Below are 7,886 nucleotides of genomic sequence, written 5' to 3'. Positions count from 1 at the left end.
AATTAGTTGTGGTTTTTGAATTTGAGTATTTATGTCTTTTGATAATTTTGAAATATCAGTTGTCTGCTCAAATATTGCATATCCCTTTTACTCTGTTATCTATCTTCTTAGAATTACTAATAATACAAAGGTTGGAAAAATATAAGAAAAAAGGAATGTTGAGAAGATGGCAAGATGATATAACATTCATCTCTCTTGGTTTCTTTTTATTCCAAGATATCCCTCAGATTAACTTCCAGCTCATTAGTTCTCACTTCACTGAATCTAGTCTACTACTTAACAAATTGATTTTTTTTTTTTTTTTGCTTTTTGGGTCACACCCGGCGATGCACAGGGGTTACTCCTGGCTCTGCTCTCAGGAATTACCCCTGACGGTGCTCAGGGGACCATATGGGATGCTGGGAATCGAACACGGGTTGGCCGTGTGCAAGGCAAATGCCCTACCCGCTGTGCTATCACTCCAACCCCAACAAATTGATTTTTGAATAAACACATTATTTCTAGAAGTTTATTTTTCCCCCTCAATTCTACCTGCTCCTTCTGCATTGTGCCCCTCTCTGTGATTTTAGTTCCTTCTTCCACAGTTTAAATTATACCATTCTATTATCTGACAAGGTCAAATTCTGCAGGGCTCTTCCGTTTTTGCCTCTCTGTTTGGCCATGTAGGATTATTTATGATGCATCTGGACTTTGAGTTCATCCCTTGTGAGACTTTGTCTGTGGGAGCACTCTGGGCTGGGGTTGAGGTGTTGCCCCCACACCTTCCTGGAAGCACATTATTGAGGAACATTTCACAGCCTGGCTGTCAGTGGTCAAACATCACTTTTAAAAGCTGGATTCTACATTTTCAGCTTTCCTGCCCTGCCGGTATTGCATACCAGAGGAGGTTATTTCTTACCTAAAGCTGAAGAAGAGTCAGGCAAATCTCCCGTGAGTCATTGGAGAGCCTTTTTCCTGGTTCTCCTGTTATTGAAGGTCAGAGTCTGGGTCTCTGTTAGGATGTGAGTTTTTCTCTCCTACTTTATGCTGGGCCAAAGTTTTGTCTTTCATTATTGGGTGTTTTAGGTCAAGTTTCTGCATTGTCAAGTCCTAGGATCTTGCTTTCTCTCTCAAAGAGTTGTACTTTTTTTGTTGTTGTTGTTGGACTGCATTCAATGCTCAGCTTAGGGGTTACTCCTGGCTCTGCACTCAGGAATTACTCCAAACAGCCTCAGAGGACCATATGGGATGTCAGGGATCGAACCTGTGTCAGCTGCATGCAAGGCAATTGCCCAGCCCACTGGGTTTTCTCTCCTGCCTCCAAGACTTGTCTGTTTATCAAGCCTTCTCAGCTGCTTGTGGCAGGGAGTAATTTCAGGTTATTTTGTTTTCCATCTTGCCAGAATGTGTGTTTGCTTGTGTTACTATTTCAAGAAACAGAAATCTAGTGATCTTATTGAACCTGAGCAGCTTTGTTTATCTGCCATTCCACAAGCAGGGAATAGGGGAGCTCACAGTTGCCGTCCAAGAGTGAACACCATCTTCAGCACCTTCTCTCTGGGAATCCTCTCTCCCACCTTTCCTCTGCTCCCCAGCATCTCACTTGTCCTTCCTCACTAGGTTCAAGTCTCCAGGGGACCGGGGAGCTCCTTCTGAGACTCATCATCCCTGTGCACTCCCCCTGCTTTCTGTGGAAATGCACCTCCCCAGGATCTTTGCACTGTCCAAAGTGTCCAGGTGACAATTAGCTAATCTGATAAGCTCATTCAGGCTAATGTGCTAATGAAAGAGGCCTACAGAAGATGGCTGTCCTTCCCCTACCTCCCGATCTGCAGCCCTTCTTCTCCTGCCAGGTGACATATGTGAGAGCAGCAGTGATCCTCCAGTCGTCGTGACCCGGCTAGAGCAGGCTGACCTGGAGGACTGACGTTAATGGAATGAGACTTTCAAGTCAAGTAGGAGGGGCAAGTGAGCGGAGGCAGGCAGGACTGGGAGTGAGGCAGGTAGAAATGATCCTCTCTCAGCTCCTGTGATGTGAGCGACTACTCACAGGCACAGTTCTATTAACCCTTCCCTTACTTAAACTGCCAAGATTAAAAGAAGATTTCTCAAGAATGCCATTTCTCTAGGTCATAGTTGCTCTCGTTGAAACCCCTTTTGAAAAACAAGAATCAGAACTCAGCAGAAGTTAAGCCAGGTGGGTCTCATGGAATGCATCCAGAAATCTTCATTTTGTTGCATCTTGTAGGAAAAGTCTGTAACCCTGGAAAGGAATAGATGGGTCTGTGAACTGGTGATCAAAACTTGCCGGAGTGACTTTTGAGACAGGATTGAGAAGGGTACTCTCTTTTTCCACCTACCTTCCAGACCTGACTCTATTGCACGTCAATCTTTGAAAAGTGAAGGTGTCAGATTTCTGGGAAGAAGTACAGAGACCACTCGGGCTGTGGGAGTTGCAGTAGAATTGCTCCCTTTGAGCCCCAGAAAGTAAACCCTGTCTTATGAGAAAGGCTATTTAAGTTCAAGCCAGGGATGTGTCTCAGTAGTCAAGTGCATGCCTTGTGCACATTGGGTCTGAGTTCAATGTCCATCTCAGGAAAAGGGAAAACAAAGCTCATAACTATTTCCTTCTCATTTTCAAACATCTTACTTCTTTACTCTCTCTCCAGCCCTCACTCCCATCCTTCTACCTATTCACCATGATACTCCCTTCCTGTTCTCTTTCCTGGAGGCTGAACTGGATGGACTGCAGCAACATATTCTCTGGCCCTTTGGCTTCTGAGTGTGACAAATAGGAAACACTCCAAGGACGCTAGAGGAAGGAGGATACCAGCCTCCTTCTTGGAGTCTTGACCATTTGTATACTCCTTGTGTCCTTCCTAGAGGTGTGATACAGGCTGGCTTGCCCTCCTTAGAAAGCCTTCCCTTTACTACACAGCTTTTGCTGCACAGCTATCCTATGCTTTGGTTTCTATTCATTGGAAACTTTCATCCCAGACCTGGATATCCCCCTTTTCTCTGCTCTTTCCTTGTTCTGGGTCTGGACTTTTGTAAAGAGGACTTTTGTTAATCTTTCCTCAAATTGTCCTAATTTGAATATGCCATCTCTCTCCTATTGCGAAGTTGCTGATAAAATATCTGTTATTCTCAGAACTTGCTTCTTAGCCCAATCAAAAGTTTTGTGTCCAGAACATAGTAACTTTTTTCTACACACTTCTTCCAGCTCCTGGGAACCACTCTTCTACTTTCTGACTCTATGACTTTAACAATTCCAGGTCTGTCATGTAAGTGGAATCAGATCTTATTTCTTTTTAGGTGTCTAGCTTATTTTCCTTTGCACAATATCATCAAGACTCGTTTTTTTTTTCCTTAAACAAAAAAATGTCTATTTATTTTGGTTTTGGGGCCACACAGGGTGTTGGTCAGGGATTATTCCTGGCTATGCACTCAGGCTGGAGCAATAGCATAGCTGTAGGGTGTTTGCCTTGCACATGGCCGACCGGGCTGACCCAGGTTCAATTCTTTCACCCCTCTCAGAGAGCCCAGTAAGCTACCAAGACTATCACTGCAGAGCCTGGAAAGCTCCCCGCGTCATATTTGATATGCCAAACACAGTAACAACAAGTCTCACAATAGAGACGTTACTGGGCTTGCTGGAGCAACTAGATGAACAATGGGAGGATAGTGCTATAGTGCTAGGCACTCAGGAATTGCTGAATCGCTTCTGGTGGTGCTTGGGGACCATATGGGGTGCCAGGGATTGAACCCTGGTTGGTTGTGTACAAGGCAATTGCCCTACCTGTTGTATTATCTCTTCAGCCACTGTCAACAAGATTTTTCTTTTTCTTTTGGCTTTCTGGGTCACACACGGTGATGCTCAGGAGTTATTCCTGGGTCTACACTCAGGAATTACTCCTGGCAGTGCTTAGGGAAACATATGAGATGTCGGAGATCGAACCTGGGTAGGCTGAGTAAAAGGCAAACACCCTACTCACTGTTCTGTCACTCCCCCCACATCAGGATTCTTAAGTGGTACAAATGAACTGATACAATAGTTGTATTTTCAGAGGGCAGTATTTATTTCCCTCTATAGGTTTATAGATCTTTCAGATATTGATAACTTTCTGTGGAAGGAAACTGTGATAGAATCAATAATGTGATTCTTTTTTGGGGGGGGGCTGGGGTCACACCGGCAATGCACAGGGGTTACTCCTAGCTTTGTACTCAGGAATTACTTTTGATAGTGTCCGGGGGACCATATGGGATGCTGGGAATCAAACCCCGGTCGACTGCGAGTAAAGCAAATGCCCTACTCACTGTACTATTGCTCCAGCCCCGAATTATTGTAATTTTGAGGAAGGTATTTTACAGGTTTTGATTACCTTTGACAGGGCCTGTAAAACATTTATGGAACTCTTCTTTCCAAGTTGTATTCCCAATTATTTATGAATGTTGTTGTAAATATGCAAACCCAGAGTAGCTTTCCCTGAAATTCTCTGAATATATTACTTGCCATTTTTAAAATAACATCTTTGAGCTACATCTGGCTTGGTTCAACCCTTTGAGCCCTCTCTTCAGCCCCATGTCTTAATTTTTAAGGCACAGTGTCACATGACAGTGCTTCAGTTGTACATTGTCTTATCTAACTTTGTAAGCCGAGGGATAGTCTGTAATGTTAGTGACATTCTATTAGTCAAACATACCACTAAGGCCAAATTATAGGGTAGAATTAGATGACACTACTTGACACAGAAATAGTGAAACCAGGAGAGTAGTACAGAGGTTAAGGCATGCAACCAGCCCTGGATTGATCTCTAGCATCACATGGCTCTCCAAGCACTGCCCATAGTGAAACTCCAACACCCAACACAGAGCTGGGAGGAGCACAGTTGGGTGTGACCCCAAAACCAAACCTCAAGAACCCCTTGATCACTTGATCACTTGACTTCCCGTTAATCGTCGATTTGCTCGAGTGGGTGCCAGTAACGTCTCCATTTGTCCCTGTCGCGTGCTAGTGTAGCCCAATGGCATCTGTTTGCTCTAGGAACACCAAGAGCCTCAAACCAATCGTTCATGATCTTGATGAAGAAGTCTGACCATCTGGTAGGTGGGCGGCCATGCGGTCTTTTGACATCCCGTGGAATCCAGTCAGTAACAGCTCTAATCCAGTGGTTGTCTTTAAATCTAATTACGTGACCAGCCCATCTGATTTTTGACGCCTTGGCAAACAAGACAGTGTCCCTGATTCTTGATCGTCGATGGAGGTTGGAACTCCGGATTCTTTCTCTCATTTGAGAGAAACGTGATATTCCAAGCATAGCTCTTTCAATTCCTCTTTGGGAGACACAAATAGCGTTCGGGTACAAGAACCCCTGTACCCTTCAATTCACACCCCCCCAAATAAGTACAGGAGAAGCAAAAGTTTTTAGCTGCTTTCATCTCTAGTGACATGGATTTTAATTTCAATACCTTAGTTCTGGAGTTTTAAGAGCACCTTCATCGCTTGCTCTTTCTGAGAACTATGTTCCTTACCTGTAAATTGTGAAAAATTCAGTGAATAATTTTAAATTTTTTTTTTATTAAACATTTGTTTTATTTATTTTTTTCTGTAGAATCAACTAGTCAGCTACCAATTACAGTTAGAATTTTGCCGTTTGTCTTCCTGAGGGAAGCACAGTTAGCACTGTCTTCTGAGCAACCAAATCACAGATCCTCCTCAGTTTCAGGGGCCATCTCTGCATTTCGACTGTCCGGTGCATCAGGAATTCTTAGTGGTTTTCTTTAGCTTTTAGTTCTTGGTTGTATCTCCAAATAAGATAGAGTTGCGAGGTGCCTGCTAACCCAAGGAAGAAATTCAGAGCAAAGAGACTCCAATATTTTGGGAATAATTACAAGGGAATATCTTGACCACATGAACCCTGTAGCTGTCAACACCAGGAACTGCGCTGTGCTGAGCTTCTCTGCGGGCCTGGCAATGTCTGCTAACCCGGTACACACCAACCCCCATTTCATAATTGGAACCCAGAAAAAAATTGTCGTGGGACCTGCCGGGTGGTTGTACATGGGCCTCAGTTTCTTATGTATATACCATAGTTTCTTTATCCAGTTATCTATTCTAGGACACTTGGGTTGTTTTCACAATAGATTTTGCTATTGTGAATAGTGCTACAATGATCAAAGACGTGCAGGTGTTTTTTCAGAATAGCACTGATTGTTTTTGTTTATTTGTGATGTGTGCCATTTTCACTGGTGTGAGATATTTCATTCTTTTAATTTGCATTTCCCTGATGATAAGTGATGTAGAGCATTTTTTCATATACCTACTGGCCACCTGTTTATCTTTTGTGAGGAAGTCTTTGTTCATCTCCCCATTTTTTTCTTTTTCTTCTTCTTCACTGTTGTTTTCTGAATAGCAAGCCACCCCGCTGGTGGAAACAATGTTTATTCTCTTATTCCTCATTGTTCCTCACAGAGACAAGCACAGGCTAATGAGCTGAAAGAGTAATCAGCTCACTGTCTGTCTCCTCTCACTAGAATGGAACACTCCTGGATGTGAAGAGGAATGATGTCTGTTATATCGGAAGTGCCCAGTCAAGGCTTCCTGTGGCTATTCTCCAAACATCAGCTGCTATGTTGAGTGTTCACAATTGTCTGCCCCCTACATGTCCCCAAAAGTCTACTCAGGCAAAGTTGAGGTGACATGGGTCTGACTGAATCAGTAGTCCTTGAAGCTTTCCATCCATGAACCTACGAGATCCACCTTTTCTTTCTTTCCATCTTGAACAGCCATCTTGTTAAATGCATACATTTGGGAAAATAGAACAGATCAGCGCTTTCTGCTAAGCCCCTTTGTAGTCTTTCAGAACTGGTTTAACAAGGCAGAGAAGAAAATGTGTGTGTACAGAGTAATGCTGTTCTTTTGATATTAAATTAGTATTAAAGTGGTATTGAAACTCCTCTTATATTGGGCTCCTATGGAGATGGACAAAGTAATTTTAGAGAAAAAGCAGCTGCCCTCAGCAGTAGGTGCAGAAATGTCAATTTTAATTAAAACGTTTATTTTCAAATACATTTCACGGTTCATATGTAGTGATATGTGTGTACTTCATGTAAATGTTCGGACCACTGGGTTGAGGAAATTGGAGAGAGAAGGCCTTCTCAGAAAGAGCATGAATAGTGTGAATGGAACAAGGAAAACAGAGAAGGAAAGTGACATTGCGTTCACTTGTTCCTTATTCCATATGTCAAGTTGTTCATCACAGATGAACTTACAGCTGGGTAAAGGCCCGTGGAGCCCCTTCTAGAAATGAGGGAAATCATTATGGTCAGTGTTGGGGGCAGGTGACAACCACAGGTGTGGCCTACTTTGTCCACGGAATCCTGGGAATTCTGTTTACTTTAATAGCAAGAGGCCCCAAGTGCCATACAGCCACCTCCTGATTCAGATTCTTCTGAATATCATTTTGCCGCAAGCACTATTTTGGGGCTGACTTATTAACACTGCAGAAAGGAGTCCCAAATATTAGAATGGCCTTCTGAGCTCTTGTCTCCTCCTGTTTGCTGTCTGTGGAGCTCACGCACCTGCCAAACTTCTGTTGACTTCCCACAGAGACAGGCCATGACTTCCATGTGGCCAGAAAGACACTGAAATTAAAATGGAGCCAATTTCAAGAAGCCACCATGTAGGCAAAGAATTTCAGAACATTTTGTTCAAATTCTATGAAAATTTTTTGGATTACAACTTTACTTCTCAAAACTTAACTTCCCAGATTAAAATTCTAAGATAATCTCTATGCTAAAAAAAAAAGATTGTCATAGGTTAAAATCAATGACAAAAAGCAATATTTGTTCACATGACAAGTGTCTTTTTATCTTGTAATCTGATGAATGCTTTTCTGATTAAGGTG

Source organism: Sorex fumeus, unplaced genomic scaffold (genome assembly GCF_029834395.1).
Source record: "Sorex fumeus unplaced genomic scaffold, SorFum_2.1 ptg000098l, whole genome shotgun sequence".
Lineage (NCBI taxonomy): Eukaryota > Metazoa > Chordata > Mammalia > Eulipotyphla > Soricidae > Sorex > Sorex fumeus.
Note: the sequence above shows the minus strand (reverse complement) of the source record.